This window comes from Homalodisca vitripennis, chromosome X (genome assembly GCF_021130785.1).
Source record: "Homalodisca vitripennis isolate AUS2020 chromosome X, UT_GWSS_2.1, whole genome shotgun sequence".
Lineage (NCBI taxonomy): Eukaryota > Metazoa > Arthropoda > Insecta > Hemiptera > Cicadellidae > Homalodisca > Homalodisca vitripennis.
This window is the reverse complement of record NC_060215.1, coordinates 89,061,578-89,071,962: the sequence shown is the minus strand read 5'-3', so window position 1 is coordinate 89,071,962 and position 10,385 is coordinate 89,061,578.

The window sequence follows — 10,385 nt, the reverse complement described above, 5'->3', positions numbered from 1 at the left end:
GCATACATAAGTGACCCGCAGTAACCACGAAGGTAGCTAGGCAGATCACTAACATATATAATGAAGAGTATCGGTCCTAGGATAGATCCTTGTGGGACTCCTCTTGACATGGCCTTCTTGTTAGATGTGATGTTTAGAATTCTGCAGTTTGTGGTAGTTGTTATTTCCACGGCTTGGGTCCGGTTGAATAGATAGCTCTTAAACCATTTTAATGCATTTGCTCTAATGCCAATATTTTCCATCTTATGTAACAATATATCATGGTTTAAGCTGTCAAAAGCCTTACTGTAATCCAAAAAGATGGCAGAAGCTGTATCTCCTCGTTCTAAGGTTTTTATGAGGGATTCAGTGATGCTTGTGATAGCAGTTAATGTGGAGCGTCCTGCTATAAATCCATGCTGTTCTTCTGGCAATAGATTGTTGGTAATCAAGTAATGCATCAATCTTGCAAGCGCTATTTTTTCAACAAGTTTAGAGAGGGTAGGTAGAACTGATATAGGCCTGTAATTTTCTTGTTTGCTTGTTTCCCCTCCTTTGAACTTTGGGTAGACTTTAGCGCTTTTCAGCATGCTTGGGAAAATTCCTTGAGCAAAGGATTTGTTGATTATGTTGGCTAAAGGATGGGCTAGCTCATTCCTACATGCTTTTATTATCTTTGAGGATATTTCATCAAAGCTGGCTGACGATTTTGTTTTTAAAGACTTGATGGAGTTAAGTACTTCTTCTTGGTTGGTAGGCCAGAGCACAAAGTTTTGATCGAAGTCGTGAGGGGTTTCAGGCGTTCTTGAAGTTCCCAGAGCTGTGTTAGAAAAGGATGGATCAGCAGCGTTTACAAAGTATGTGTTGAATTGTTCAGCAATTTTAGAAGGATCAGTTGTGTCTGTGCCATTGATGCATAGTTTGTGTTGTCCTTTGAGATGTTGTTTAGGCCTTCTTTCACCATTTATCAGACTCCAAGCTGCCTTACTTTTATTGTCTGACTCTTGTATGAAGTTTGAGTTTTGCTGCTTTCGTAAGGCTTTAATGTGGAGGTCATATTCTTTTTTCTTTAGAGCAGCATAAGCTTTGCTCTCCGCATTTCCTGTCAGTTGATGTGCATTAAAGGCCTGTTTAAAGATTTCTTTCTTTTGAATGGTTTCTTGATTATTAGGCCTGATGTTGTATTTTTTATTTTTATTGCGCATTTTCCTTTTAGGACACACTACATCCAGATGGTAGGATATTATAGAAGAGAACACACAATATGCCTCCTCAGCACTGGCAATGTCATAAACCTCATTCCAGGACTCCTTTCCAAGCTGGAGTCTCAGAATCCCCAGAGATTGGTCGCAAATATGTCTTCGTTCAGTTGTTGCAGGAGTAGCAATATTGGAAGATGTAGAGAAAGTGCATATCTGTCCAGTATGGTCTGAGATGTGATTGTTTACTATTGCTACTGAAAGTTCATTTGGATCAAAGTTAGTAGCAACAAGGTCAATTGAAGTCCTGCTATTGGGAGTTATCCTAGTTGGAGGTAGGTTAAAGCGTGAAAGGTTGTAGCTAAGGAGGAGTTCCTGGAGTTCTTGATCCCGTTTTTCATTCTTCCTGGTGCTGGGTTTGAGACAGTCCACATTAATATCTCCCATTATGACAACAGGGTCATTCCATGTCGGTATGGTTTCCAGGAAGTTAGAAATAGCTTCTAAAGCAACTTGAAAGTTGCGGTCAGGTCTATAGACTCCTAGGATGTAAAACTCTTCTTTCTTCAGGATGAGTTTGATTGCTGCTAACTCACACACAAGTTCTATTCCATGCCGGGATGCGTTTAGATTAGCTATTTCAGCATTTAGGTTTTCATTACAATAAATAGCAACACCCCCCTTTAAGTGTTCTTTTCTAGAGAAGTCAGCAACAAGTCTGTAACCTTTAATAATTGTATTTTCTAGATTTGTTTGGTTAAGGCCATGTTCACTTAAAATGACTACATCAGGATTTATGTCTTGAAGGTGGTTGACAACCAGATCAATCTTGTTTGACAGACGATCCATATTTTGGTGAAAAATCTTTAACTGGTTAACTTTCCTTGGTTTTATTTTATCCTTGACCGAGTTGCGTTGAAAAAGTGCCTGGTTTTGTATTTTGTATTGATTATCTTGGTATGAGCTAAAAAAGATTCCCGATGATTTTCTTGGGCACTCAGACCATTTCTGTAGATTCTGGGTTGTGTTGGTTTGGGATTTTTTTCATTACCGGTTGTCCTGTCAGAGTTAGCATATGTAGTGTTTTTGATATTTTTCTTAAGCTGCCTTGAGTAATCAAGTTTACTGGCTTTGATAGTGTCAATGTGTTTGTTTAAAAAGTCCTCAAGCGTCTCATTTATACTGAGTAACTTCGCTGTAACTGGAGGTTGCTTTAAAATTTGCCGGGCTGTGTCTGCGTTTCCATTTTGTTTGTCAATGGAATTTTTAATTTTCACTCTATCTAAATGGGTTTCAGTGGTTTTGGAATTATTCAGAGTCGGTTAAAGATCCATCTTCATATCGATGAATAAGAGGAGCAGTGACTAGTTTAGTAGGTTTGTCTTCATCAGATGATTCTAATGTGTCATCAAACTTCCTATTTATGTTTAGCGCCTGTAGCTTTAGATTTGCTTCTTGACTCTTTACCACTTGGAGAGATACACTAAATGCATTTCGTTTTTTATTTCTTCTTTTAGTCCTTATGGTGAGCTCATTTTCTTGCAGACTAGTATAAGAAGAAGGGTTGGCCTTATTACTGCATTTAGTTGTGAATGGTGTAGTAGGACTAGCAGGTATTATACTTTCAAGCTCCTTGCAACATTTGTGTTGAATGTTTTCTGACAGTGTTTTGACCAACTGTTCCAATTTGTCTTGCCTACTTTTTAGTAGCACGAGCTCCGTGTGAGTTGATAGGGGTTTTGGTGTAGCTGGAAGTGTGCTTTCTTCAGAGGTTTGAGTGGCAGGATTTTTAATTGTTTCTGGTTTATTTAAACTTTCCATTTTATTCCTCTGAAGTTTATCAACAGTCAATTCCAGATTTTTTATTTTGTTCAAGTTTAAGTCTATAGTATGTTGTGACTTTTTGTCTTGTTCTTCAAAAATATTTTGCATTTCAATTTGAAATTCTTTTTCTTTACGCAGTTGGGATTGGCAGTGTATCAGCTCTTCAGTAAGGGTTTCAATCCTGCTTAGATGTTTTAGTTCACTATTCTCAAATTTCTCTATTTTCTCCTCCATACTTAATATTGTAGCTGCTAGTCTAAGATTTTCTTCTTCTAGGTGCTTATTTTTTTCCAAGAGAGTTGAACCTATCTTAGCAGCTATTTCTAGTTTTTCATCGTTATTAGTAGTTTCTAAGAGATTATTTTCTACCAGACTATTTTCTATTTAAACTAGTGAGTCATTTAAGATTTTTGTTCTACTATTTGAAAAAGAGGAGTTTAAGAGTTCATTCCCACGGGTGCTGTTGACTTCCTGTGGGGAAGTGATAGAAATTTGAAGGACCTCTTGTATATTTTTTGTCTTTATTTCTAAGGTGTTACAGGCAGCATGTTCTAGTTCAGTTTTAGACTGGACACATGAGCTGAGACAGTTAGTGCATTGCCATTTTCCAATTTAAACTTTTGTCCATTTTTTAAAGTTCTTTTCCAGAATGTTTTGGCATCCTACATGGTACCATTTTTTACAAAGTCCTGTGCACAAAATCCCTGAGAATTTCACTCCAATGTCACAGTTGCCACAGGGAAATTTTGAGGGCATTTTTGTAGATGTTCAGCTTTTTTAGTACTAGGCTTGTCTAACCCCTAGTGGTCTTATTTTGGAGTCAATATTTAAGATTGTTAGTCTAGACTGTTCAGCTTTTTTAAACTAGGCTTGTCCAACCCCTTGTCTAACCCCTGATAAGGTCTGATAAGCAGTACATATATAAACAAACCAGCCTCACATAGTCAGATTGCCCAATATCAAAGAATGTGTTGCAGGTGTTCAAACACTGGTGCTCCAGCTTATCTTATCTGCTGGTCAAAGGTCAGCTCTCGACAACAATATCCTTATCCTATCAAACTGGTTAGAAACACTCACTTATATTCAAATTTGACAAATAAATTGAATTTTATCTCTTATTGTAAGTCAAACCTGTTTGTTATAGTTCTTAAAATCTTCACAACAAAAAACTGCTAATTTAGGTACCAATTATTAGAATAAAAACACACTAAAAACTGTATAAAATTTCACAAAATTGAAGAGCTGACTTGCACATGGACTGCAACAACAGGGGCGTCCCCCACTCTGCCCACTTGTATGATCTGAAACTGAAAGTACTGAAAATACGATGCACATTCAATGCTCATTATTATTACATCAGATAACAAACGTAAGGCAGGCTGTTTGGGATGTGATTAATCGTGAGTGCTGTTCATCCTGAATTCTCCAATTTCAGAAACAGTCCTTGGCTGTGAATTGAGAGAGTATCACAGTTAGAAGGTGATAGCATTCCACTTTAATCGTTACTTCAAAATTGCTGCTGAAAAACTCCAATCTACCCGAGTTCATACTTCTAATCATTCTACATGTGCTGCTTCTGTATTCTTGAAATGTTAGAACCATAAAAGGTTGGATGGGTTTTCACCAGCTGATGTGTTGAGCTAAATAAGATAATTGATTTCTTAAAGCTAAAGCCATCAGCTTGACCGAACAAAACTTTTTTCTAAGACTGTTATATTAATGGAGGAACTATTAATACTTCTCATACATGACTAATTTTTCACTTTTCAGGCATATTTTCCCCTCCAAGCTGAAAATTGTCAAGATATTTTACAAATGAAGAAAAACAGATACAGGAAACCATGGGCTAATATCGCAGAAAGATTGATTTTATCTAGGCTCTTTCTAAATATCAGTATTAAAGGCCTGCTTACTGAAAGTCAGCATGGTTTTTAAGGGATGATCAACAATAAAAGGATTGGAGGATCTTGTTGGAGAAAAATTAACAGCATGAAAGATGGCTACAATATCAGGAATATTCATGGAACTCATCAGAGCTGTGCTATAATCTAATTCGGTTGAAGCTGAACTCTCTGTGAATTGGTGGAGGAGCATTTTGATGGTTGCTACTTATCTTGAGAGCGTATCTCAGTTTGTGAAACTGCAGAACTAACCTACTCTACCAAAGGTGAAAACATGCTATGTAAGTTATTCTTCACTATCTGTCTCAAGAGGCATACTCTAAGGGAGCAAGAATTTTCATACTGGTTCTGGCAGAATACCTGTTACTAAACTGTACTATTGTTTATATAGTACCTGTGCTACTTGTGTTTTCAACGTTAGTGAAGTATCTTTCATTTCAGTGTGATGAGCAAATTTTGTTTCCTTGTACTATGAAAGTAAACTTCTAAGAGCATCTGATGCTGTAGACCGTCTTGTCTTACCCAATAATTTATTATTATGGTTTGTGATTGGCATCTTACCAATTCTTGTTGCCAATCTTTATGCACTCTATTAAAAGACCATCTATGTTTAGAGGCTGAAAACAGTATTAAGGAATTTAACAAATGAAAAATATGTGTTGTTTCAAGGCATAAATATATTGATGCAGAGCAGTTATTAAATTTAGTGAACGGGCTGAACATTGTACATTGTGAAATGGGTTTTCCTATTTATTGTAGCTTTAAGAGCAGTGTACTTGTCCACCAATATACTTGTAATTTGCTCTCAACAGTTCTCATAATAATGAAAACTGTCTGAATACAGTTTCAGATCTTTTAAAGGTCGTAATGGTATTTAGACTTGTGTGACACTGCTGGCAATGAAAACTGGGCCAAATCGGCTTAGGAGCTTAAAACAACAAAAAATATCCCTCTTACTCATTATCTATAAAATGAAGTCACATAAAAGCTAAGAATCCTATTAGAGAAACCTTTTTGTTTTCTCTTATTGAAATGTTCTTTCAGTATTTAAGTTCTTGTATATGTTGGGATGAAATAAATCAGTATACTGTTGTATTCCTTATTCTTAAAAGCATTTTTCAATTCTGTGATCAGCAAGTTGTTAATGCTGTTTAAACATATTCAAAGGTATTTTTATAATAGTTAAATCCATTTGAAATAGTAGCATATTTGATTCATGTTTGGATAGAAGTGTGATACAAAATAAGCAACCTTTTAAACTTGAAAATAAATGGGAATCCCCTTTAAAAATTTCTCCATTGGGTAAGAAGATAATTCTACTATAGTACATACTCAATCTCTGTCATGAGCTTGTCATCTCTCACATAAGTCTACAATGAAAATGGAAATATGTTTTTTCCAAATCCATACCTTATGAATTCTACATAGATGATGAATTACAGAAATGAGGATGATGAAGAAATCTTGATTAACAAGTTTCCAGCTTTTAATTGGGCAATAATTTGTTAGGTCTGCCTTTTAATAACAAATTTTATTGGATTGAAATGATGATGAGTCATTCAACAATCCATACAAGTCATAGATAGCTAACTTAAAAAGTATCTAATAAGAAAGAAAAGAGGGTAAATTGCAAATTTAATTCCTTTACTGGAATCTACCTATAGTTATCAAAACCCGAGCAATCCCTGTACCAGAACCCAAAGACTACTCAGACACCTGAAAAAGAATAAGATTAATTTAGGAGTCTCTGAATCATCCTGTGAATGGTAGTTTCTCTTCAATTCCTTCCACCGGGGTTCAGGGTGGGAATTGCATCATATCCAAGGAAATGCTAGGCATGAAATCAATATACTTGCAGGTTGAGTGAACCCTTCATAAGAAAACAAGTACTATTGATTTGATACCATCATGATTTAATACTATTGTCCCTTATGTCGTATAAGAATCATAAAAGATGAAACATTCATGGCATACCGAAAATTTTTGTTTTGTTTAAAGTTTGTTATTGACGATGGAAGGATTTTGGACATTTGCCATTGTTATAGGTTATAGTGCTATACCTTTCATAATCTATAACAATGGCGAATTTCTAAAATCCTGTTATCCTTTCATACCTAAATGTGTTATCTAAGTTAAACAAAATATTTTAGTTGTCGTAAAAATCAATCAAAGTCAAATTTACTTTATTTTTAATTTAGTAAATATAATATATTTTAAAAAAACTGAGAAAGATTGTTCAATGCTGGTTTCTACAGTAGTTTCCATTATTGGAATAAAAGTGGTTGATTTGGTGTGCAATCCAGTTTTATGGTTTCCTCCATTCATTTCTCCTCCTACACTTTTGGTTAGACTAAAAATAGTTGTTCTTAAAAAGTGTCCACTTTCAAGTTTAAATTGAAGAAGAAATGATTTATTAAAAATGTAACATTTTTAAAATTTTTAAGAAAAGCATGCTGAATAAATACAATATGGATTGATTTTATGATAGAGAGGTAACTCATTACATTGGTATTGGTGATGAAAAATAATTGGTGATCAAATATGACCTTGGTAATGGTGATGAAAAATTACATCATGATGTCATACACAGAGTTAGTGTTTTTCATGCTAATATTCAAGAAAATCGGAGTAAAATAACTTCTCTCTGTACATTATGTAATTATCAAATTTGTACCATATTTCTTCCAAAGTAAATAGAATGTTTTACATGCTCTTTATTTTATGGAAGCTTCTAGTACAATATGTGCAGGTGAATGAATATCAACAATATACTGGGAGTCCCACGAAGAGGTTTATGTGTTTGATTTTATATTACTTGCCCATTTATGCACCGAACATTTTCAAACTCTACACAATTCATTAAATAGGTTTTTAAAATATTCTGTCAAAATTTTCTAGCAATTGTTGAAACAAAGTGGTGGCATTTTGAAAAACTATACTTTAAAAACAGTATTTTTGGTTTTATAAAATTATTTATTGATATTCTAAACAAATAAAGCATTTCAATCAGAAAACTAGAACATAGCATATTAAAAAACCTACAATTACAGTCCACAATTATTCGAACTGTAATCCATCCACATCAACACACTGATAACAGCGCTTAACAAATAATCGTAAGCTCTTACAAAGAAATTTTGTGGTATCATTATTGAAGCTACAAGTATAAACTTGTTCTTTTAAGTAACCCTATAGAAATAAATCACAAAATCTGGGGATTGGGGTGGCCAATCTAAAAAATCACATCCACAACCAATCGAATGGCCATGAAGGTTGTCATTTAGTAATCGCTTGACAGGATTTGCGAAATGAGGAGGAGCACCATCTTATTGGAAGATTGCTTGATCCATTTATGGAACAGTAAAATGAGGGAAGACTTGTTCATTAAAAACCTGTTCATACCTATTCCCAGACATTGTACTGTCTGAAATGTCATAAGATAGCACTCCATTACAACTGACAGCTACCCAAACAGTAATTCCTTTTGATTTGAGTAGAGTCAGTTTAAGAATGTGTGGATTACCGGTGTTGTAATAATTACAATTATGCCTATTTACAGCACCATTGTGGTAGAAAGTGGAATTGTCTGTAAAGAACAATTTGAGTTTATTTATTTAATAAAGATTGAACATGACAATAAATTACTATCACCATATTAAACTCCTCTACTAACAAGCACAAGGCCGCAAACAGGGAACTGACATTGTCTACTCACGCCACTGCACACGTGACATGTGGGAACAGGATTGTCATCTGCAGAAAACAGTACTGCCCAGTGCAAGATAGTAGTGATCTGAGTGTGCAAGTAGTATCACATGACTGGAAGACAAATCCATAAGCATACGCCACCTATACATTCTGTAATAAAAATGATTTTTTATCACCGGAATAATGTGGTATGAATGCGTTGTTTCATAAGATTATAATCACTAAAACTATGTTCCTAGTTCCCCTAGACTTTAAAAATTTTTAAGGATTTAAAAAATTAAATTGAAAATTTATTTTTCTACATACAAAGAACAATTCTTAGATCTAAAAATGTTTTAACCAGGCTTTAACAATGCACGTTAAATTTGTCCTATGTATAGCCCATAACGTTAATATATCTGCATTAAGTTCTCTTTTGAAAAATGTTTAATTTTAATTTTGTATTAGATTGCAATGGAATAATGAGGGCCAAAATTCAGTATATAGTTGGTACTTCTATCTTGTTTGGTGAAATGTAATGTTTATTAATTAAAGAAAGAAAATTTGTACTATATTTTAAAACTATTAATTTTTCTTAGTTTTCTTGGTTGATGGTATACTTTCTTATTGTTCCTGTTTTTTCATTGAAATTACATTCTTCTTTGTTGCCTCATCTGCATACAATTGGTGCATTTATTATCATCTCAACATGACGTAGCAAGAAATTAGAAGTGAGAACTGTAAGGGGTGCTTTTAAGTATAGTTGCACCTTGAGTACAAGCCTTGATCATGAAAGGATTCATAATCAAGGGCACAAGTAACTTTTCACTTTCTTATCCATCTCAACACCCTAAATAAACTCCACAATATCTGCCATAAAGGTGTTTTGATTTACATTGAGAATTCATGATTACAAGGGACACTATTCCCATTCCACAACTTCCTCTTTGTCTTTTAGACTTTCATTTTGAGCATTTGTTCAGTTTTAATAAATTTGTTTGTAATAAAAAAATCTTTTTTACAGTAGTGAATTATGAAAATTGCCTTTTACCACAGGACCAGCCTTAACTTGTAAGGGCCCATTGCACTTTTACTGTGGAGTTCCTCAACTTCCCTACTTTGCTGTACACACGTCTCTCACACTCTTCATGCACACTACAATTAGAATTATACATTGTATATATAGTTCCTTCTTTGTTTACATTGTATAAACACATAAAGAAATGTAAATCACAATAGTCAACATATTATAATATTAATAATACTTAATCAGTAAATAAAACTAAAATAAAGAAATGAAAACAAAACATACCATTGGGAGATTTTGAAGTTTAATATTCTTTTGTTCCTATATAATTGGCATCATTCTAAATTGAAAATGAATAACGGTTCACCATAACGATAAGTTAAGGTTTTTGATTGGTTTGTAACTGTCTTAAATATTGACAATTTGAAGTTTTGAGACACACAAATTCCCAACTACATTTGTATAAATTTACAAATTACTTGGTATGCTATATACAAACTTTCCTGAGAATTCTTTAGCTATACAAAGAAACAAACACTTTTTTGTGCCCACCCCCCCTGTGTGCAGGGTCTGATGCAGCCATACTAGTAGCACCTGCCCAAGAACGGCCCTATTTTATCTACTGCTTCAGATATTTTAACTTGTAAACTGGCCTGGAGGTATCTTGCCACTCTATGAATATTAAACACCACATCTACCAACCTATTTCAAATTTCTTAACAAATATTTATTTCTCTTAATATTATTACATTTTTTTCCAGTTTCTGT